Below are 23,501 nucleotides of genomic sequence, written 5' to 3' on the forward strand. Positions count from 1 at the left end.
CAGAGTCAGCCATGGCGCCCCCTGGTGGGCAGGGCGGGTCACATGTCCGTCCCTAGGTGTCTCAGACTTCAGCTCCGCCCCAGCTTTTAAGTGGAGGGAGTGGGAGGAAGAGTAGGGTGAAGAAGCCAGGCTCCCATCGCCGAATGCCCCACAGTTTGGTCTGTGGGGTGACGGTACTGTGTCGCTACTTTCTCCAGTGAGTCACCGGGAGGAGCCAAGGCATTTAGCTCAGCGGGGCATGGCCAAGGCTGTGGTCACTGTTTGCAGCCTGCTAAGAGCCCGTCTTTATTGTCCTCAGTGCATCAGGCCAGCTGACTGGGTCATTGGCACGTAGCCCTCATGGTGACCCAGGTTTGGATGAGCCAAAGGATGTCCAGTGACGGAGTACTGGCGATGCTAGTGACCTTTTCTGGCTGTTTTAGCTTCATGGTGGGATCTGCCCCGGCCATGTGTCTTGCATAGGGCAGGGGAGAGGATCAGTGCTGGAAGAGGAATGGGGTGTTTGCACAGATGCTTTCTCAGTGCCCAGCATTGGGGGCCTACTGTTGACTTGGCTGGAAGTTGAATTCGACTGCTGCTTGACTGAGGAAGGCAGGTATATGGGAGGCTCTGGGCTTGCAGAGCATCTCCAGAGGAGTCGCATGTCAGCCCCAGAGTGACAGGTAAAGCCCATGGCCGCTATATAGATTACCTCGCTGCTGGAGGCCACAGGGATTGTTCAAGACCAAAGCACTGGCTTAAAAGTCACAGCTGAAAGTCAAGTCAGTCTTTTGACCTCCCACACCCACTTTTAAGCACATTTAAATATTGTCTTCTCATCATCGTCATTAACATCAGTTATAATAGCAACCCTGCTGCTTTGCATTGTGGGGTATTTTATACCCACAGTCTTCCAATAATTTTGGCTGAATATTTTCGAAACAGGTATCGAGGCCTCTCGCTTTTGTGGAAAAAGTTTTCGAGACTCAGCTTTTTCCCCCCTGAATTTGTAACTGGGAAGCTGCATTGAAAATAACCATTCCACCCTTATTTATCAAGTTTTAGCTACATTTCACAGCACTGTGTTGGCAACGTATACATGAGAGAAAAGGCCATAAGAAGATCAGTCTAGTGAAGGCGGCAGGCAGGAAGGCCCGGGGTTACCACATAGGAGGCCAAGCACACGACACAGGGGCGTCAAGATCGGGGGTGGTGGCCAGGAGACGGCCCTAACTGTGGCCTTAAGGGCTGAAATTAGCTCTCTAGGAAGGGGCCAGCAGATGGGGAAGGGTGGTGGTGGTGGAACCCATAAGATGGATGAAGGAACTAGGGTGAGCCAAAGCACAGCAACATGCTGCCGTCTTGCTACCCTAGCCCAGCAGCACCCCTACTTTGGGGCGGGGCCGATATCTGTTGAAAGGACAATGACCAGACACAAATCTGCTTTGATGTGAAGCCGGCCTCCCAGGTGAGATCTACCCTGGGCCTGGAGCTGTGCATTTGACTGGAGTGGGCAGCGTGTGCTCTTGGCTGGGCCCACTTGGATCTGGGGTGGAAAGGGCTCCCTGCTCCCTCAGTGGAATGTCCTTGGGCATCTGAATATTGGAGGCGGATTCCTGAGAAACCAGTCCCTGGTGGCTCAGCGGCTGGGGGACCAGGGTGGAGCAGGCCGGGTGGAGCCCTGCGGAGCTGTTGCCTGTGGCCCTGTCAGGTTGTGCAGGGGCTGTCCCCGAGGTCACAGGCAGTCACCGTGGGCCCCACCTCCTCCTGACCCATCTCCTCTGTCACCGCAGCAGCGCTGTGAATGAAGGCGGGAAGACGTGCTAGGTACAGAGCCGGGTGCAAGCCTGGCGCTGTTCTCTCCAGAGTGTGTTCTCATAGCAAATCAGTCCAACTGCAAGACCGTAGACTACGTGGCTTACAAACCACAGACACTTGCTACAGTTCTGGAGTGGAGGGGTCTGGGGAGATCAAGCTGCAGTCGGTGCCGAGGGAGGGCGGCTTCCTGGGTCACAGACAGCTGTCTCCTTGCTGGGTCCTCCCAGAGCAGATGGGGCAAAGGAGCTCCCTTGGCTCTCCTCAATAGTCCACTCATAAGGGCTCCACCTTTATTTCCTACTCACTTCCCAACACCTAGTCCAGAGGCCGTCACACGAGGGGTTAGCGTGGAGTGTGAATTTGGGACACATGTACTTGTGCTACAGTTGTGACACCCCACATCTCACTATTAGCTGAGCTGCTGGCGTGCACTGGGCCTGTGGTCACATTGACACACACTTCGTTGGCTGAGTGGTTTGCTCGCTCTTGTCCCTTTAGGAAGACAGCACTCCTGGGCCCTCCTGCCTTGTCTCTCCTCACACGGGCAGGCCCTGGCACAGGTTCTGGCACACAGATCACTTTTAGTGAACTGGGGCCGACTTTGGCCTATTCTGCTTTCTCAGTGTGTCATCAGTGGCTGGGACAGTAGCAGGCACAAACACAGGCACCTAAGAAATAGTCATTGGATGAACCAATGACTCCAAGGGGTGAGTGTTAGACTTTGTCCTGAGTGAAGCAGACAGGTGATGGAGATGGGCGCCCTAAAACAAGAGGGTGCCCGACAGGTGCGAGCCACCTGAGGACTGACTGCCGGATGTTGTCTGCTCTAAGGTGCTTTTCTGCTGGCTGGGAATGTGACAAATCCATAGCCTGAAAGGAGTGTATGTAGTTTTAGAATCATGATTTCTGAGTTTCACTGCCAACTGGGGACAGTTCCTTGATGAGTGAGGCCATGGCTTATCAAGGGTCTGGTTCCCCTTCCTCTTCCCTGAGGTAGAAGAGTCAGTCAGCAAAAATTCGCTGAGGCCTTGTGATAGTCACCTTTTTTGCTGCTGAGACAAAATACCCAACACCTACAACTTAAAGGCACATGGCGTACGGTTTCAGGGGACTCAGTTTGTGGTTGCCTGACTCCAAGACAGAAGCATCATGGCTGAAGGGCATGGTGGAGAAAAGCTGCTCGGTTCATGGTGGTCAGGGAACAGAGGACAGGTAAAGAGGACCAGAGGAAGAGCCAGGGACTAAATATAAACTAAGACGCTGCTCAAGACACCTCGCAGGTGTCTTTCCAGCCAGTCAAGTCGATGATCAAGGTTAACCAGCCAAGTGCCCATTTCACACAGAGGGAAGTAGGATTGGGCCTCTGGCCCGGCAGATCTAGGAGATAAGGTTCTTCCCCCGACACTTCCTGTGGAACAGCAGAGATGTGCTGTGCCCCAGAGCAGGGAGCAGCTGGCCAAGGGTGGTAGAGCTCCATGCAAGTGGGGCTTGAATCAGACACCAAGACTCAGTGCTCCTTGGGAGGTGGGAGGTCTGGGGTACTGGACTTCACGTCCAAAGTTGGGGGCAGCTCTACATCTTGGCTGGTGGAAGAGGGTTTAGGGCACCTTATGTATTACGGTTTACCCTGTAGCACCCAGGTGGGGATCCTGGTGGGCTGTGCTGACCAGGGGTGACTTCGTGCCTGGGCTGTAAACCTGGATGCACCAAGTGCTGTCTGGAGGGGCGAGAGACAGTATGGGGAGGGCACGATGGGCCTGGTAGGGCTAGGTGGGGATGTGTCACTTTGTCGGTGAGGAGGACACCTGAGTTGGTGGTCGCAGATCCCTAGGGCTGTGCACAGGCAGTGGCCAGTCTTCTGTGACCTCGATTGGAAGTCACCTGCTCTGGAGCCTCCTCAGGATGACTGCATTGGTTTGCTGGGGTGCGGTGATAAGGAACCTCAAGTTAGGCAACTGCAACAACAGGAACGCACTGTCTCCTGGTTCTGGAGGCTGGGAGTCTGAGGTGTGGGCAGGGCTGGGAGAGAGGATCTAGCCCAGGGCGCCCTCCTCGGCTTGTCTATGGCTGCCTTCTCGAGTGACTTCACGTTGTCTTCCCTCGGTACCTATCTACTTCCATCTGTCCTCTTCTTCTGTGAGGACACCAGCCATACTGGATTAGGGCCCATCTTAAGGATTCCCCCTTAACTTAGGTGTCTCTTTAAAATGCAAATTAAAACAACACTGAGACTGCACCCTACCTCAGAAAGAATGGCCGTCAGTCACCATGAAATCAAATAATAACAGATACTGGTGAGGTTTTGTGGTGGGGGAGGAGCCCTTTACATTTGTTGGTGAGAATGTAAAGTAGTGCAGTCCTTATGGGAATCAGGAGGGAGGTTCTTCTAAAAACTAAAACTGAAAACTTCATTTGGCCCAGTCCTTCCCCTTCTAGGTGTCTTCCCGAGAGAGTTAGACATTGTATTACAGTGATCCGTGCACACGCATGTTTATAGCAGCACAGTTCACAACAGCTACATCTTGAAAATGTGGTATGGACACAGCGGAGTACTACTCTGCTCTAAAGATAAACTGGAGTCACCTGTAGGAAAATGGATGCACCTGGAGACCATAATGTTAAGCGAAATAGCTTAATATCGCATGGTTTCTCTTATATGAGAAATTCAAAATACAAATAAAGTGCAAAATAAAAAAATATGGGACTTAATTCTTCCCACGATTCTTGTCACAAACCAAACTGGATGAGAACCGGACCAAAGTTCCGCATAACATTGAACCTAACCATCGGCTTTGATCCGGTTCTTGCCCAGTTCGGTTTGCGAGTAGAAGGGTATGAACAGAGGTGCCGCTGTAACAGGAAGTAGGGAACTAGATCTTTCTCAAATGGAAAGGAGGTCAGAGATGGAGGAAGGAAGAAGGGACAGGAAGGGGACGGGGTGAAAAAGAGGACTGAGACGTGTGGTGTAGGAGTGCGCCAACTCCACGCTCAGGACGCAAACACTGTGTACCACGAGCGTGTGCGGATAAAAGCCAAAAAAAAAAAAGAATGAAAAACTAGTTACCTCTTTACAGACCTTTCCTCCAGCGCGCATCTGTGGTGTCGGGGGATAGGAGTCCCACACACCAGCTTGGCCAGGGAGGGGCGCGATGCAGCGGAGCCGTGGGCATGGGCCCTGGGGTGGGCCCCGCACTGTCCTGTCTTGGGTACCCCGGCCCGCAGCACCATGAGGCTCACAGACCTTCCTCTCCAGCTTCCTCCGTCCATGCGGGGAGCGGTGTCCAGCTCCCAGGACCGGCAGCTCTTGCTCTCCGTCCGCCTTCCTTCCCCAGGCATTCGCGGAGCAGCCCCAGGGTCGGCCACAGGTGCCGTTTTCCCTGGCCAGCAGAGCCCACGTGTGGCTTTGACCTCAAGGTGTCTCCTAAGCTGTAAAGACAGATCCAAGGCGACACGGGGCTCGGGGTTGGGGGGACTTTTAGTGTTCTGACCATCTTAGGATCACATTACCCCGACTTCCTCTCCTGTCTGTTTGGGCCTTGACTGAACGACCTTCTCTTGGGACGAGGAAGGTGTGTCCAATAATTCCTGCAGTCTGCTGGATAATGGACAGCAGTGCCAAGGGAAAAGGCCATGGCAGTGGGTGGAAAAGGAAAAGTGATACGGATACGTCTAGTGTGGCCATTGCTACCCAGGCCGGGTCCTTGCCCTCAGAAGCGTCCGCAAAATACACTCCTGGCAAGAAGGGCTCGCTCCAAAGCACAGCCCTTGCTTCCAACCACAATGCAGGGAGCTGGGATGGGCAAGCTGTGAGTGCAGCCCCGCCCCGCCCAGTGAAATGTAGGAAAGCCGAGAAGCACCGCACAGCCATTTTGGCAGGAAGCAGTCTGTACGCGGCAGCAGAAATGAGGAGACCGTGTGGGCTTTGAAACATGAAGAGCTATCCTGTCCCTTCCCCAGCCCTCTGCAGTGGATGGTCCAGGAACGAATTGTGGTGTGGTGGTGCCACATGCAATCCCAGCACTCATGAGGCTGAGGCAGGAGGATTGCTGTGAGTTTCCAGCCCAGGTAAGACAGTGAGTTCAACATGGAGGACTGCATATAGTGAGGCCCTGTCTCAAAAAATTAAAAAAAAAAAAAAAAAAAAAAAAATAAAAAAAAAAACAAACTAAAAATTAAAAACAGAAACCAGTACAGCATTTATACAAAGAAAAAAAAAACATATAAAAAACAAAAGAAAAACAATGGAAAGGAGGAGCAAGGTTTACTAATAGTCAAAGAGCACCTACTAGAAAACCATGGGTCAGGATAAATTCCAAAAAGATCGAAGATTTTGTTGTGTAAAAGGAAGCCATAAGAGAAGAAAATATTCCATAAAAAAAAGAATGGATTTCCCGCCCCCAGTTTTTAAAAAGTTATTAACATCATTCACAAAGGCAAATTAGGTGAACTGGGTGAAACTCAGCATCGATGAATGACTGATTTCTCTCACGGCCGGAAAACCTCAAAAGATGGGTGAGAGAAGAACAAATTCATTAGTAAAAAAATAGGCAAAAAAAGTAAGGAAAAAGATAAATGAGCAAGTAGTTTAGAGCAAAGGTTTTTTAATCCATTCAAAGACACTCAAACTGAGCCACTGCTTTCCTCTGTCGGACTGGCAAGGCGCCACGTGTTGGGGACATGCTGGGGTGTTGAGGACGGGCACGGACGGTGTAGGTAGAGTGACGGACACCGAGATCGCTCATGGAGCGCGTCAGCCGCAATGTGTCGCGTAGAAGCTGGTTCATTCACAGAATTGAAAGTTACCGATCTGGCAGAAGAAGAGAACGAGGGCACTCGCTTCAGATTGAAAATATTCTGGACTATGTTCGAAAGTGGAACGATAAGGCACAGAAGGGTGTTTGGAAAAGACACTGCTGCCTTTCGGGTAAGGAAATGGCAGGAATAAACATATAGACTCACATTTTACTGTGTGTGTGCGTATTGGATGACACATCAGGCGGAATTTCAGACACAGTCACCTCTCAGTGTCCCCCTTGGGAGACGGAGATGAGGACAAGACATCCACTTATGTGACTGTCACGCGCGTCTCAAAGTCTTCGGGAAGGTTCTAGGCTTTAGGGGGTTGGCGTCCGAGAGGCCGCATCCCAGCCCCAGACTCTGGCAGCTGCTGAGCGTGCTCTCTGAGTCTCTGTCTGCTGTCTGTGACATGGGCCAGTGCCAGCTCCCCCTGGGCTGTCACGGACTTCAGTGAGATGAGACCTGGGCCGGTAGTAAGTGCTCATTAAAGCCAGCTGGTGTTACTATCAACGGTGAAAACCACATTCCTGTCCTGGTGAAATTCTGCCAACAGCCCAGTGAAACTCTCGAAAGGATGATTAAGCATCTTTAAGTGTTAGCTCCCTGAAGGCAGAGCTGCTGGGTGTAGGAATGATAACAAGCTCCCTTTGGCTAAGCACAGAGTGCAATTCCTGGTTGACCACTTAGCATTTGCAGTTAGTCTGGGAACAGCATAATTTAGAGGAATTTCTTTTATCTACTTTAAAAATTAATGACTATGGACTATGATGAGATGAGAATGTAATTCCTCCGTTCTAGTACCACGCCTTCCTCTCCGGAGGGGGATGTGGACCGTGGGGAGCTGTGTGTAGGGGCAGAGAGTATCTGGGGAATCTCTGACTTTTCTGCTCAATTGTTGCTGCTCTAAAAGAATAAAGTCACCAGGCGTGGTGGCGCACACCTGTAATCCCAGCACTCGGGAGGCTGAGGCAGGAGTATCTCCTCGAGTTTGAGGCCAGGCTGGACTACATAGTGAGTTCAAGGACAGCCTGAACTAGATGGTAAGACCCTGTTTCAGGGAAGTAAAAAAAGTCTATAAAACCCAGAAAAAAATAATGGAAACTTTTTCACCTTAATGAAGAAGAAACACCACCTCTCTTGGGATTTTGCAGCCCGTCCCCAAAGCCTGTTCACGGGACACTTGCCTCAGACGGTCCCATGTGGCAGGGGCTCAGAGGGGTCTGGGTAGCTGCGGTGCATGCAGGAAGCTGTCCGTGCAGGGACCCTGCCAAGAGTTTTGGGATAGTGCCACCTAGTAAATACTTGGAGACAGTTCACTTTGTGGCAAACTAAGAAATCATTCGGGGGGAAAAAGTAAGGGAAGTGAGACTCGGCTTGGGAATCCACTTCCTGAGCCTCTTACAGGGTCAGAGAATAGCCTTCAAGGTGCGTTTCTTCACTGGGAGGACAAATAATTCCAAAGTTTGGTTGCAGATGGCTTTGTGTTGGGGCAGAGTAATAGCCATGCCAGTTAACAAGCTTCACTTTGTCCTTGCAGTACTGGGGATTGAACCCTAGAGCATCTGTCCCTGAGTTGTACCTCCAGCCCTTTTACAAGTTTTCATCTTGAGATACGGTCATGCTAAGCGGCTGGACTTGAACTCACGATGCTCCTGGTAGCTGGCATTACAGGTATGCACCACCACGCCTTGCCACGTCTAATCTTTTTCAGTCTCTGCATTTCTTTCTGCACTGAGAACGTGTCAAAGGCATTCGCTGTGGGGAAGCTCTCGGGAAGGTTGCTTCAGACCAAGCCCCGGAAGGGCCTTGAAAGCCACAGTGAGCAGTTTCTTCGCAGTTCCACACTCAAAGGGTGTTTGTGTGAGGTGTGTGTGGAACTTTTCTGAGCCGGAAGCCACATCGATTGCTACAGGGGAGCAGTGGCTTTGGACACCAGGCGTGGGGAAGCCCTGTGCCACGGCCAAGGCACTCACCCAGCAGAGCCCCTTTGGAAGGAATGGCCAGGCAAAGGGCAGCTGCAGCCGAGCTGGGCGAAGACACTGGGGATGGGCACCTTCTGTGGGTCCCTGCGGCCATCACAGCGGGAGGGCGACAGCTGTGGGGTTGAGGCAGAGACCACGAGACTGAGCCTCAGGAGGAGACTGCGCGGATGACACAGGCTCTGGGCGACCCAAGCACGAGCGACCTAGGACAGCGGGGCTGCCGGCCGGAGCGATGCATCCACTTGGGACAGCGTTGAGTTAAGGGAGGCTTGAAAGGCCAGTGAGGCAGATGGACAGAGGCGGAGCGCCCAGAGAGGACTAGAATCCCTGAAAAAGACCAGGGCCGCCTCCCCGGAGACCCAAGGCCTCCAAACCCAGAGACCCTGCAGTCTGACCTTGACTTCTGTTCAGACAAATGAATGCCTTGGCCATGCTGCCCACTTTCTCTGTGCCTCAGTTTCCTCCTCTGCAGAAATGAGGATAAAAACCCAGAGTCTACTCACCGGATTTTAATGGAGAACCAACGAAGCAACAAAAGTGGAACTGTTGGAATTGTCCCTGGCACACAGCGAGCGCTCGGTCGGTAGCTACCCTCTGGGACTGGAAGGTGAAACAGGAGGATTTGCCTGGCTGAGGCTCCCCGCGGTAGCTTTCTCACGAGCTCTCTCGATTACTCCATGAGGCATTTACGGCCAACACCAAATGGGCGTCCGTGGTATCAAGGAAGGTAAATTAGTATTCAAAGGCGCGAGGTCCTCTTCGTACGCCTGTAATGAGAGACAGCGCGCACTGACTTCTTGCGTTGTCATTAATTACAGGCTGTGGGATAAGAAAGTGCTGCTCTAGTCTAAATCTCTGCTTTGAGATGCAAGGTCTGTGGAAATGCGAATGCCCGAAGGTTTTCGTACACCTGTGATTCACTGTCTCCATCAAGATCTATGGCCTGGCTTGTAAAAATATCCAGATAATTGGCTTTGCACTCGGAGAACTAGTCACAATTAATGAATTTAGTCAGAGCGCTGGCTCCCTGTGGCTGCTTCAGGCAGGGGCTCTGCTCTCTCTCCATCATGGCAGAAGTTGAAATGCGCATGTGCATTAAAGTATCAGAGTTCACTGGGCGGCTGCGGAGTGGCTGGGCTGGTGGCTTATTTCTAGTGGCAATGCGACTCGAAGGCCTTTTCAGGCCTATTACATACTTATAAGGTAATAAAGCTGAATATATATATATATATATATACATCTCCAGAGATGGGCATTGAAAGGAGCAATCCATGCAGAACAGCCACTTTGATATTCTCAGGGCTTTGCCCAACACTTGGCAACATCTTTTTGGGAATTGCTTTCCTAATTCGAAGCCCATTCTTGGAGTTTTCCGCATTGGTGGAAAGCAAAAGAATCTTCTTCCTTTGAAGAGTGGGTGTGTTTTTGAACAGACATGACGTTCTTTCAGATTTCATTGAGATAATGCCAATTTCGTTCAAAAACAAAAATGTCATGGAAGTAACAAGGCTACTTTTTTGTGCCTCGATGAGACCCTGGCTTGGAAAGCAAAAGTCAGGGAGGAATCTTGGGGCGCACTTCCCCAGGCAATGTTAATCTTGTCCGGAAACCGCAGAGTCTTATATGTGGTTGACCAACTCGGTCCAGTGTGCCCAGGACTTACCCTGTTTGACCACGAAAGTGGCCAGACACTGGAGCCCCTGGGATCCTGAGGAATCCAGGACAGAGGGTGTCCTGTTATGAGGCAGCCGCATCCCTCCGGTTTACGGGCTTTGCCCTTGCCCCTGTGACATCGCAGCCCAGGCTTCTGTCCAGGCTCACTTGTCCTGGGTCCTAGATTAGCTCAGAAGCTGGCTCTGTGTCTGAGACCTTGGTCCTGTAGCCTCCAGGCTTGTGGGTTCCTGTGTGAGATGAGTCTTCTTGAACCACGCTAGTCCCCCCTACCCCTGCCACCCCAGACAAGGTCTTACAAGTGTAGTTCAGGCTGGTCTTGAACTCACTAGTACTAGTAAACCAGGCTGACCTTGAACTCAGGGACCCTTCTGCCTCAGCCTTCCGGTGTTGGGATTACAGTCGTGTGCCACATGCTCAGCACTTTTTCTCATCTGTTGTCACCTGCTGAGGATGTGCTCCAGCACTGAGCTACTATAGAGTGATTTTTAGAAGAACATGAATAGGCATGGTGCTACATGCCTGTAATTCCAACCTTTGGGAGGCTGAGGCAGGAAGACTGCGAGTTCAAGGCCCGTCTGGATTGCAGAGTGAGGCCCCATCTCAAGTAAAAAAAAAAAAAAAAAAAAAAAAATTTTTTTCCAAAAAAAAAAAAAAAAAAAAAAAAATAGAGCTGGAAGTGATGCTATACACCTATAACTCCAGCACTCGGGAGGTTGAGGCACGAGGCTCACCATGAGTTTGAGGCCAGCCTAGGTTAGTAGCATGATCCTGTCATGACTTCTCCCCAGTAACAAAAAAGAACAAAAATAAATTAGGTCTGAAGGAGAATGAAAATTGAATAGTGAATAGGGTGACAATGTGAGTGCTACAGTGTAACGCTAAGATTTTCAGCTCAGGAAGTAAATTCATGAATGAGCTTCCTGTCAGCCAAAGCAGAAAGCACAACATGATGAGGTGGGCAGTCTTCATTAAACCAAGACAGGAAGAAAAATCCCTACGCCTTTGCTATGGCTGAAGGTGACGCTGAAGCCTTAGTTTCCACAATGTTTGGTGGGGTGATGGCTTGGGGGCCCTGTAGCTGTTTTGGAAAGAGCTTGGCCTCAGTCACTGACTGCTGGTGACCGGAATTTATCTGAGCCAGAAGCTGCAGATCAAGTTGATGCTCGCTCAGGGCAGGGTTGTGTGGGGAGAGGTGTGGGCAGTGCGTCCTCGACAGACTTGAAGAGACCGATCTCTGCGGTGCAGAGGGAGCTTCACGGGCCTGTGGCGAAGGTCACAATGCCTGACCAAGCTTTGTCTCTTCCTTTGAAGCCCGGCTTCACTGCCGGAGGGGTTGGGTTTTGCTGACAGTGTGTTGTTAAGAGAGAAATGGGTGGGGCCCGGGATTTAGCTCAGTGGCACCGCACCTTCCTGGGAAGCTCAAGGTCCTGAGTTCCATCCCTGGTACTGGAAAAAGAAAAGAAAGAGAGAGTGAAATGGGAGGAGGGCTGGAGTGAGACGCGACTAAAAGGTGGTTCTGCCTCTAACAAAGGATTTTCGTTAAAAGACGTTTAAGAGAATTTTTAATATATATATCTATATCTATATAGACATATATATCTGCACGAGGAAACAAAATTCAAATAAAGCAAAAAGAATCAAGAAAAATTGCCGCATTTTTGTATATTGTTGCAGAGATATTTATGTTTAGACATACAAATAAGCATTTTTGATCCAGAAATGAGAGTTTATGATACAAACTCTTCTTTCTTCATTTAATAATAAGTCTTAGAGGACATCCTCCATCAGTCCTTTTTAAGCTGCCTGTCCTTTATTAACACTGGAATTGTGTTCCATTAATACAGTGTGGGCGCATTTATGCCCCTACCTTCCTGCTCCGGGGTTATTAGGGTGATTCCAGCATTCTGTTATTAAAAGAACTTTTCAGTGAAAATCCCCGTGTGCACTGACTCTGTATCAGCCAGGATCTGGAAGCAAACGGAGCTGAAACTCAGAGATTTCAGCTGAGAGCTTCTGCTGGGGGGGGGCACTTTGACCAGAGGGGTAGGCGGGGCTAACGGATGCGAAGGCCTCGGGGGACCGAGCACAGCAGGAAATTGAAGGGACCGTGAGCCTAGGTGGGATTCACGTCAGGAATGGAAGGTGAGCTCAACAGATAAAAGTCAACCAGTATAGTAGAGGATAACGGAAAGAAATGATCATCTCAGTAGAAGCAAACAGAGCTACCAGTGTTTCATGGACAAGATCTGACAGTGTTTCATGCTAACAGCATTCAACAGAATAAGATTACAACAGAACCTTCTTCATCCTGAGAAAGGGCAACTATGAAAGACCAGCGGCTGGTGTCAGACTTAAGGGTGGGGCTGGGAGGTTTCTCCCAAACTCAGGAATGAAAAAAAAGATGGCTGTGTCTGCTGCTTGTGTTCAGCTCTGTCCTGGAGATTCTAGCCATAGCAATTAATCAAGAAAAAGAAAGAAAAACATCCAAAATGGGGTTGAAGCAGCAAAACTATCTCTATTCGAACACAGAGACTACATAGGCAGTGCTCACTCAAGCTGTGGATGGAGAAACAGGGAAGTGTGGTGACTGACAATGAGAGTTTCCTGCAGGGCGATGAAAATATCCCAAAATGGATAGTTTTGCTTTGTTTTTTTGAGACAGGGTCTCACTATGTAGTTGAGGCTGACCTGGAACTCACTATGTAGCCCAGGCTGGTCTTGAGCTCACAGCGATCCTCCTGCCTCAGCCTCCAAGTGCTGGGATTATAGGCATGCACCACCACACCCGGCTCAATAGTTTTGCAAATCTATGAATATTCCAGAAACCATTGAACTGTACCAATAAAACAAGTGGACTGCATTGCATGTGAACTGAATTTCAATAAAGGCATAAAAAAGATTAAATAGCCAATTTTCCAGGAAAATTTAAAAATTAACTGAAGGAACAGAAACCCTGAATAGTTGAATAATTCTTGAACAAATTAGAAAATACTAAAAAATCACTTTTCCTCTCTGGGTAGTCTGATAAAAAGATACTAAAACCAGAGTATTTTAGAGTGAAGTTATAAAATCTTTAGAGATGTTTCATATGTTATAAATTGTATTCGGAGCACAGAGAAAAACAAATGACTTTTCAACTCACTTTAGTTGGTCAACATGACTCGATAATGTGCTAAAACAATTTTGAGAGCACAAAGAAAAATGAGAGAGAAAACTAGGCTTATATATTTACTAGCAAAGATGCAAATATCTTAGATAAAACACAATAAAATGAATCCTTTATGTAGTGAAAAAGAAAAGTAGAGCTGATTCCAAAGCTTCTCGGATACTTAATATTAAAATATCTATTAAAATTATGTGCAGTTAGAAATTTATGGAAAACAAAATTTATGCTCATCTGAATAAATACTGGAAAGATGTTCAGTTAAAATTAATACCAATATCTGATTTAAAAAAACAACAGCAAGTTCTAGGGCTGGGGATCTAGGTCAGCAGTGCCGTGTGTGCCTCGAAAGGTCAAGGTCCTGAGTTCAATCCCCAGCACTGGAAACAACAACACCAAAAACCAAAACCCCCAGCTGGTCCTGAAGAGAAAGAACCTATGTGAACTCGATACACGATATCTTGCCCGAAGCCTACACCAAATATCACATCTGTGGTGAAACAATAGAAGCATTCTCATTTAAGTCAGGAATAAGGTGAGAACGGCCCCGTGTACTGAAGATGTTTGATATTCTGAAATGTAGCCAGTGGAAGGTAGGTTCTTGCCATTGTAATATAACCAGAAGAACACAGCTAACAAAGGAATAGAGAGTTACTATCCACAAATCATAATAAGCTATAGTTATTTACAACAGACAGAATACTTTATAGTTACGAATTTACTCTGTAGCCAGATTGTGAGGTTCAAACCCTACCTTTGCCACTTGCCTGCTGTGTGATATTGGAGAGATCACTTGACCCTTCTGTGCCTGTAAAGTAGAAATAATAACCCTACTCAGGGTTACGGTAGAAGTAAAGTGAAATGTTATATGCAAGCTCTAACAACATTGCCGGGCATGGAATGAGTGCTCATTAACATTACCTATCATTGGGCTGGGGATTTAGCTCAGTGGTGCCGCCGCCTGCCTTGCAAGCAGCAGGACTGGAGTTCAATCCCCGGTACCAAAGATGTAACATTACCTATCATTCTGACTACTCGGCAATGAAGTAGGTACATTATAAAACATAAAGAAAATATAATTTTTAAAGAACGGAAACAGAAGTAAATAGAAGTGGGGATTCTAAGAGGTCCCCTCCCTCCGGTGAGTTGGCTGGGGAATTTGAGGTACATTCGCTCTGCTTTGAGACTGTGGTTTGTTCAGTGACAGGAACACAGCCCAGCCGGGTTTTCCAGCTCTGCAGAGGCCCGGGCTCTCCGCTGTAATCAGGTCAGGGAACCCGGGGCTCCTGGCCAGCCCTGTCCGGTCATTACTGGGCTGGAGGCGCCAGGCTCTGCCCTGGCATTGCAGCTCCATCCCGGGGAGCAGCTCCCACAGAGCCTAGAGCCAGGTGACAGTGGCCAGAGGGGACAGAGGTGTCAGTCATCACTTCAGCTTCCTGAGGCCAGGGTGGGTCTGCTCACACATCTGCAGCCAGCAGCTGTGTCCCTCTTGTGAGCCTGGCCTGGAGTTAAAGTATCTGGGTCCACCAGGTCCACCAGGAAGCTGGTGGCCCTGGGGACACTGGAGCAGCTGGCTTCCTCCACACTGGCCCAGTGATGGGCATGTGGGAGCAGCAGGGAAAGCTTGGACTCTGCCAGGATAAGGCCCTGGGTGCTGCATTCACAGCTGTGTCCCCTAAACCTGCTGGGCACCAGGGCTCAGCCCTGAGAAGGTGGGACACAGAAATCACCCCAAGTCTGCCCACTTGGCTTGGGTCATTTTAGGTTAGAGAAAGTGGCAGAGACCTAGAGCCCGCCTCAGATTCCAGAGCACAGCAGGGGCGCTTCAGCTTTTTATGAATGAGCCCCATGTGCACAGCAGGGGCAGGGCCAATGTGCCCCATCCTTGCCTCCCCACACTTTCCCACTACTGGCCTCTGAGTCATCCCTGGGCCAACACTTTCCTTAGTGTGATGATTACCATCCAACTGCAGGACCCTCACCTGCTTCACCTAACACTATGGACTGAACCCAAGGCCTCTACTCTGAGTTACATCTCCAGGCCCTTTTAATTTTTGAGACAGAATCTAGGTTACCTAGGATGGGTTGAATTTGCAATCCTCCTGCCTCAGCCTCCCAGAGTACTGTGATGGCTGGTGTACAGCATCATGCCTGGCTCCAGTTATGGGGATTTAAAAATTTTACACATTTGTCCCTTCTCTGAAGGTTTTGGCCCAGAGGGTCTGGCCCAGGAATCCATTCTAAGGGGTTCCCAGTGCTCCTGGGATGGGCAAGGACGGTGGATTCTGCTGTCACCAAGGCTGACACCAAGGCTGAGTGATCTGGGCACTGGCCTCTGAGGTTAAAGACTGGAGGTCCGGTCCCACGTCCCACCTGGGCAGCGTGTTGCGAAGAACAAATTCCCCAGCCTCAGTCTGCTCATCTGTAAGGAGAAGACAAGAGCAGCAAACTCCCTCCACACCTCCCATATGGGTATGAAGCTGTAGAACAATGCACAGATGCAGGATGTGAGCACTCCTGCCAAGGGCTTATCCAGTCTTCAGTTGGTCACCTCCAATGACAGGGAGCTCACTACTTCCAGAGACAGACCCCTGTTCTTAGAAAGTTCTGAGAGACAACAGACAGACTACCCTTTCTTATTAGGCAAAATCTGCTCCCTGCAATTTCCTCTTATTGGATTATTTCCTCCTCTTAAAATAAATTTGAATCCTTAGTCTCCAGTCCAGATCTCTTTGAATAGTTTAAAATAAGACAATCCTAGCAATTTTTTTTTTTTTGCCTCCTTACCTCTATTGTAGGCTCCTTGGCACAAGAAGTTCCCCTTGTGAATAAGTGGTCTTTCCAGAGACTGCCATAGGCCTGGTTGCATCCCAGCGAGACCAGAGAGGCCTATTCCTGGTCCAGGAACTCAGGGAGTGCCATTTCACCTCTAGTTAATTAAATCACCAGGCCAAATCAAATGATCTAGTTAAACTAATCACCCATACTATGGGATCTAGTTACTAACACACACGCTTAGTAAATGCAAGACATTGGCTGAGGTCATGTGCGTGCTCTTAGTTCTTACAATAAACCTGAAAGTGCTATTATTCCTGCTTTCCAGAGGAGGAAACTGAGGCTTTCATAACCCTGCTCACAGCCTCCTGGGGTGGTGCTGGGACAGAAATAGAAGGCAGTGAGGGCCTGGGCCATTTCGATTATTTATAGCTTTTTGTCTTTGACCCCTGGTACAAAAAACCAAACAAAAAAGCTTTTTATCTTTGAACAGGAGTGGAGCATTCTGAACACGCAGAGGACTCGGAAATTGTCCAAACCTCATGAGGCGACAGAGGTGCCCTGCCTTCCTGGCCCTGCCTGGCTCCTTCTCTCCCCCAGAAGGCTCTGTGTGCAATTTAGTGACAGCGAGACCCTGTCTTAAAATATAAAAAGGGGCTGGAGATGGAGCTCGGGGTGGAGGCCCTCGGTTTAACACCCAGTGAAAGAAAGAAAGAAAGAGGCCAAGCAAGGTGGCACACGCCTGTAATCCCAGCACTCGGGAGGCTGAGGCAGGAGGATCGCTGTGAGTTCGAGACCAGCCTGGGCTACATAGTGAGTTCCAGGTCAGTCTCAACTACATAGTGAGACCCTGTCTCAAAAAATAAAAACAAACAAACAAAGGAAAGAACAACAACAAAAAAAGAAAGAAAGAAAGACAGGAAGCTGTCATAAGCGCACGCCCACCCAGCAGCCAGGTTCCGAGAGTCTAAGACAGCTCATCTTCTAGGGGACGCTGAGGGAAGGCAGGAATGGGTTCTTTTTAACCCAGTGAAGATCAAACGGTGGTTTGGAACTCAGGGCTTAATGTCACACACAGGGAAGTCCTAACAAGCATCTTCTGCTCTTCCTGTAGGGTGCAGTCCTTGTTGGAGAAGATTCTTGGTCTCCACTTAGAATATCCTTCTGGGCCTGGAACAATGCACACCCCCTGCCCAGGATGGAGGAACAGAGACCTCCAGGCCCGACACATTCATACCAGTCACTTGACTCCCCTGAGCCAGTCTAGAAGGTGGGCTACTGTGCACGTGGCATTTGCTTTCTTCTGGTGGGCAGAGGTGAGGGAGCCTGCGGACTGTTCTGCCGTGTTGGATTCAGATGAGCTGGGTGAAGTGATGAAGTGCGGTCACCACTGGGAAACACAGACTCATTTCTTTGGCCCAAACAAAGAGGTGCTTGGAAGATGATCACCTTTTGGAGACGCTCACATTGGCGAATGCTGGTTAGAGGTCTGATATGACCAGTTTACCTGTGACATCACTGATTCCTTGATTGAAACTTAGTCTGTTGAAAACACTCTCCAGGAACATGAATGTGAGGCCAAGTTTACTTTGCAACAAAAAAACAGACCAAGCCAAAACATCCAAACCAGAAGGACCCTGCCCTCAACAGATTCACAGTAAATATTATTTTTATACAGTGATAAATAGGGCCAAACAACCCAGGAACACTAAAGAAGCTTTGGTAGATAGTCTAAAATGAGAGACTATCTGGAATTCCAAAATATTCTCTAAACTGGAGCCAGTTCAAACAGGTTTCATTCCGAAGCAATTGATACTACAAAGTTGGCCATACAACTTTCAAGAATAGTGTTTCGTCTTCTAATCACATACAGGGAATCAGGCAGATGTGCAGCATACAACGTGGTAAGTTTTGGCAAATACATAAATCTGTGTATCCCAAATTCCAATCAAGACAGAATGACTTCCTCACTGAAGGAAGACCCCTCACAACCCTCGGGTCTGCCCCTGACACCAGAGATAACTGACCGCTATCCTGATGTCTACCACATTTCTTACACCATAGATTAATTGTGTCCTTGGCGTTTTGCATGAATAGAGCCACTGTATGTGCTCTTTGGCTTCTGACTTCTTTTGTCCAACTTTTGCTTTTGTGGTGGCAGTGCCGGGAATTGAACCCAGGGCCTTGCACTGGCTAAGCAAGCTCTCCACCACTGAGCTATACCTCAGCCCCTTGCTTGACGTGTCAGCCTTTCTGGGCAGGTGACTTGACTAACTTGAGGTGACACAAAGATGCCAAACAGGTGAAGACCCAGAAGAGGAGTGACCTGAGAGGGGACAAGTGGCACAAAATGATTTCAATGGGAGACAGATTGGCTCACACGCTCACAGAGAGTGGAAAGTCTCGTGACAGGGCCTGCAGGCTGCAGAGCTGGGAAACTGGAAGTTGCTCAGTCCAGGAAGCAGGAAGTCTCATCATGAAAGTGAGGCCAATGCTGCAGCCCCAGGGAGAGGCCGAAGGTCCACAGGGCCCTGGAGAGTCCCTGAAAGGCTGAAGAACCTCCAGTCGGATGTTCATAATGATGGCAGCAGAAAACACACCCGCTAGGGAGGAGAGCGTGAAGCCAGTTTCCCTCTTCTTCCCGTGTTTTGATTTACATTTAAAAGAAAAGTGATCTGGCTGGCCTTGGTGGTGCGTGCCTGTAATCCCAGCACTCTGGACAATGAGGCAGGAGGATCATACGTTCAAGCCCAGGTTGGGCAACTTACAGATTTAGCAAGACCCCATCTCAAAATATAAAACAAAAAGGGACTGGAGATGTAGGTCAGTGTGAAAGCCCTGGGTTCAATCCCTAGTACCACCAAGAAAAAGGGAAAAACTTGTGGGGAATGAAGGGAGGACACCGGCTAGGAGGTTCCCGAGGGAGGGTGTGAGAGAGCCGGGAGATCCACACAGCCTCACGGGGGTGGAGAGAGGAGCCTCATGAGCTAGTTAGCAAGTGAGCAGTGCTGAGAGAGAGGAAGCCAGGGCGATTCCAGGTCTTGGCCTGAGCAGCGCCATCTTGTAAGCTGGGCAAGACTCAGGGCACCATGGTGGAGGCGTGGGGAGCTGGAGAGAGGGCTCAGGCGGCGTGCTTCGGCTAAGGCAAGTGGAGGAGGCCTGCTAGATATCCTTTGGTGGCAGCACCAAGGGGGCAGGTGGATAGATTTCATCTGGCACCTGGGGGACGGGCCACAGCTAGAGACGAAACTACACCAAGTGCACAACATACGGTGGATGTTTCAGGCTGCGGGGCAGCATGGGATTGGCTAGAGGGAGAAGGTGCTTGAATGACCAAGCAGACAGATGCCAAGGCTTCTTTATTGTCGGGCTCCCTACTGTAGGGACTGCTTCATACGTTCCCCCTTCCTCCCTCCCTCCCTGCCTGCCTGACTCTCGTTCTCTGTCCCTCCCTCCCTCCCTCTCTCTCTTTATTTCTCTTCTTTTCCTCCAGCAGGATATTAAACCCAGGACCAAATGCGTTCTAAATCACCAGTCCTCGGCAACAGGCTTTTCAGGATCCAAGGTGGATATTCAGTCTGTAACAGACCAAATGCTGTACTGAGTGCGCTGTGGACTGGCTTGTTTAGTCGCTATGTCCCGAGTATGCTGTATGTGCCTGGCACTGGTTTTAGGCTCTGGGAAAAGCAAGAACGACTAAGGCAAAGCTCCTATCACCTTTGATATATCACGGCAGTTACATTCTTCACTTGAGCAATCCAAGGTGTGGCTTAAAAATTGTCTAGTATCTACATTTTAAAAAGATGAAAATAATTTGAATAATGACCTTTATTTTTAGGCTCGTGCCTGTCATTCCAGTACTCTGGAAGGCTGAGGCAGGAAGATTGCAAGTTCACGTGCAGTCTGGGCAACTTAATGATTTAGAGAGAGCCTGTTTCAAAGTGAAAAGTTTTTTCAAAAGGCTGGGGTGTAGATCAGTGCAAAGATCCTGGCTTTAATTCCCAATACTGCAAAAAAATATATATAATATACCCCAAATATAATTTCAACATATAAATAATTATTAATGCTATATTTTATATACATTTTTCATATGAAGTCTGGGAAACCTAGTAGTTTTAACTTATATCACATCTTGATCAAAACAAGATTTTCATTGAAAGACTTCATCTGTATTACGCTTCATGAAACAGTTGAACAAGTAGATTCGCATCCGAAAGATGTTTCAAATATACAGAAATGTTTTCTGCTAAGCAAAGGAGGACCAAAATTCATTTCCCTTAATATTGGTATCAACATTGGCAAACCTGTTTATCTTGCCTAGAGTTGATTTCAAAACTGCCTCTGTCCAAGTTTTTTTTAAATCTTTATTACAAAAGCAAGCCCCAGCGGGCTCAGCGCAGTCTTACCTCTGTCCAAGTTGAGAAAATTCACTGACCCCTGGGCTGGGGAAGAAGCAAAACGCACAATTGAAAAGCAGGTCAGAATGATCAGTGGCATCAAAGACTCCTTCCTACACCTTGTTCTGTCTTTGCAGCTGACCTGCAACCTGTGAATTACAACTACAATAATTGGCATATCGATTCCTGTTAGGAAAAGTAGTTTGAATTCACCATCATTAGCATTTTAAAAGTTTCCTAGCTGGACTTGATGGTGCATGCTTGTCATCCCATCACTTGAGGAGGTGGAGCTGGGAAGATCAAAAGTTTGAGCCCAGCCTGGACAACTTAGCAATTTAGTTAGTCTCTGTCTCAAAATAAAAAATAAAAACAAGGGCTGGGAATGCACCCCTGTATAGCAGAAATAAAAATTAAAGTTTCCATTGCAAGAATTTCAAGTACCTGTCTAGCTCTGTCATAAATAATTTTTCCTCACCTTGGAGTCTCAAATAAGAGATAGGTAATAGGAAATAGATCTTTTTGGTACCAGAGTTGAACTCAGGACCTTGCACTTGTGAGGGAGGTGGTGGAATCACTGAGCCAAATCCCTGGCGGGGGTGGGAGATAGATTTTTTTTTTCTGGTACTGGGGACAGAACTCGGGTCCTTGCATTTGTGAAGCAGGCGGCAGCACCACTGAGCCAAATCCCTGGCCCATGGGAGATAGATCTTTTACAAAAGGGAAAGGGGCCAAGAGTTGGAGGGAGAGGATGAAAAAAAAGATGTGTTGGGTACGCATACATCTCCCCACAAGAAGTGTAATCATCGTGTGCTGCCAACATGTACCAATGAAATTAAAAATAAAAAACCCAATGTAGCTGTAGTAGGATCGCGATGAGAAAGCAAAAGCCATTTTCTGTCTTTAATTTTGAATATTTGGCAACCGTTCCCTTTGTTTTGAGAAAACCTGGGCGTTGTAATACAGTAAGCCTTTGTATAACCCTCTGTGGCTCAGACAACAGTGGCAAAGGAGAGGTCATTAAAGCCATCTTCTGTTTCTTTCCACGCTCCCACAAACTGGAGCTGAGTGTGGTATCTGAGCCTGTGTAATGAACGGCTGTGATGGCTGCTGCTTTCCCTAAGTCTGCTGCGGAGAGCTAAGCATAAACACTTTCCAAATGTGTGATACAATGGAAAAAAGCACTAAGGAAAACAGCATTGTATTTGAAAATAAGTGATCCGACTTTTTGACCTAGCATAATAGCACGAACATTTTTGGAAACTTTTTTTCTTATCTGGCTAGAATCTTACTGTAGCGGATGTGAAAGATTAAAAAGTATCTGTGTCACGTGTTAGATTCTTTTTAGGCCACGAACCGACAATATTTCTTCTTCAATCGGAAGTCCTCTGAGACAAAATGTACCTGCAGTGTTAGTTAGGCAGTGTCTATTATATCGTTTGGCTTTTCTACAGTGAAGGAAAAGTACTTGCAATTTTTCACTTCTATTGATCGGCCTTCTGCTATTGTTAGAAAGGCCTTGATTTTATGGACAATTATGCAGCAGTTGAATGGAAGAGCTTTCAGTTTTTGTGAGATGACTTTCTTAGAGTCGTCCTCAGAATTTTCTAACAATAGTCCATCTCCAAAAAAATAACCCCTTTTTTTTTTAGCCACTTCTTCTAAGAGTGTTTTTCTTCTGTGCAAAAAACCCCAGCTCTTTATAGCAGCCAAATTTTCATTTTTATTTCTTTATTTCACAATACTGGGAATTGAAGGCTTTGCACTGAGCCCTAGTTATTTATTTATTTACTTACTTACTTATTGGTACTGGGGATCGAACTCGGGACCTCGCACTTGTGAGGCAGGTGGTGGAACCACTGAGCTAAATTCCCGGCATTTTTATTTTGTACTTGGAGACAAGGTGTTTTGCTAAGTCACTAAGTTGCCCAGGCTGGGCTTGAACTTTCTATCAGTTGCCTCAGCCTCCCAGAGTGCTGGGATTATAGGTGTCTGCTGTCACATCTGGTTTAGATAGACAAATTTGTAAGTGCAGATTTGTATATTTAAAATATTTAAATGTATTAAACATTTAATTGAAAAATTAAAAGTCATTGAACATTTAATTCCAATTGTAGGCAATTAAATTTGTTGTTTTCTTTTTTACTTTTTCGCTTGTTTGTTTTTGAGACAGGCTCTTGCCACGTAGTCCAGGCTGGCTTTGAACTCATGGTGACCCTCCCCTGTCCTGGCCTTCCGAGTGCTAGAATCACAGGTGTGCGTCACCACACCTGGCTCTTTTTGACTAGCAAACTCATTTTCTGAAATTTTATTTTTATAAGGACACATTGACAGCACGTAGTAACTTGTCACAGTGAGTCGGTGGATGTACACGACACGTCTCGATTCTCTGTACTTCCCCTTTCAGCTCTTTTTTATCAAATCCACTATGGATATTCTGACAGTGTTTCAGAATGAGATACTCTTCACCCTATTGTCTTAAAAACTTTTTACGCAGCAAATGTTTCCCTCCAGCAAAGGTAATTGCTGCTGTCTCCCTTTGCTTTCCTCTTCTGACCATAGTGGCAGCTGGTGTATCTCAGCTTTGCTAGGGTAGTGTGCCTTTGTTTAAAGATTTAAAATATGCTCATACTTCTTTAGACTAGGAGAATTTAATTGTATTATATTTAAAATGTGTATTTCAAGGTATCAGTGACAATTTGCATAGGAATGTATGTACCTCGTGCAGTCTGCAGAAAATATTCAAATAACTATATTACAATATTACATAGGTGTGTAGGAAAATTTGAGAAATGAAGAAATTCATTGATGGGGGCTGGGGATTTAGCTCAGTAGTGCTGCTGCCTGCCTTGCAAGCACAAGGACCCATGCTGGGCGTGGTGACGCATGCCTGTAATCCCAGCACTCAGGAGAGGC

The 23,501-nt window shown here is 47.9% G+C and overlaps 3 long non-coding RNA genes across 4 annotated transcripts in view; 1 reads left to right on the plus strand and 2 right to left on the minus strand.

Annotated features, from left to right (window-relative positions):
• Nucleotides 1–6,425: 6,425 nt before the first annotated feature.
• LOC104851317 lies at nt 6,426–11,691 on the minus strand. Its single transcript, XR_777185.3, has 3 exons — nt 11,657–11,691; nt 9,080–9,343; nt 6,426–6,604 (listed from the first exon to the last, which is right to left on the minus strand). It is a non-coding gene; the product is annotated as an uncharacterized LOC104851317 (long non-coding RNA).
• Nucleotides 11,692–12,085: 394 nt separating this feature from the next.
• LOC117284245 overlaps nt 12,086–23,501 on the plus strand; it is a 28,669-nt gene continuing 17,253 nt past the window's right edge. Inside the window, exons 1-2 of the long non-coding RNA XR_004515332.1 lie at nt 12,086–12,392; nt 17,303–17,458. This is a non-coding gene — a long non-coding RNA (uncharacterized LOC117284245). The remainder of the gene's footprint in view (nt 12,393–17,302; nt 17,459–23,501) is intronic.
• The window catches only part of LOC104851316, an 11,213-nt gene continuing 1,879 nt past the window's right edge, over nt 14,168–23,501 (minus strand). The window contains exons 2-3 of one of the 2 annotated variants that reach the window (XR_777184.1): nt 20,598–20,628; nt 14,168–14,221 (exon numbers count right to left, since the gene is read on the minus strand). This is a non-coding gene — a long non-coding RNA (uncharacterized LOC104851316). Of the gene's footprint in view, nt 14,222–20,597; nt 20,634–23,501 lie in introns of both variants that reach the window. The other variant, XR_777183.1, reaches the window with a different exon arrangement.

Source organism: Fukomys damarensis, unplaced genomic scaffold (assembly GCF_012274545.1).
Source record: "Fukomys damarensis isolate Sample0158 unplaced genomic scaffold, DMR_v1.0_HiC HiC_scaffold_35, whole genome shotgun sequence".
In the NCBI taxonomy this organism is placed as follows: Eukaryota; Metazoa; Chordata; class Mammalia; order Rodentia; family Bathyergidae; genus Fukomys; species Fukomys damarensis.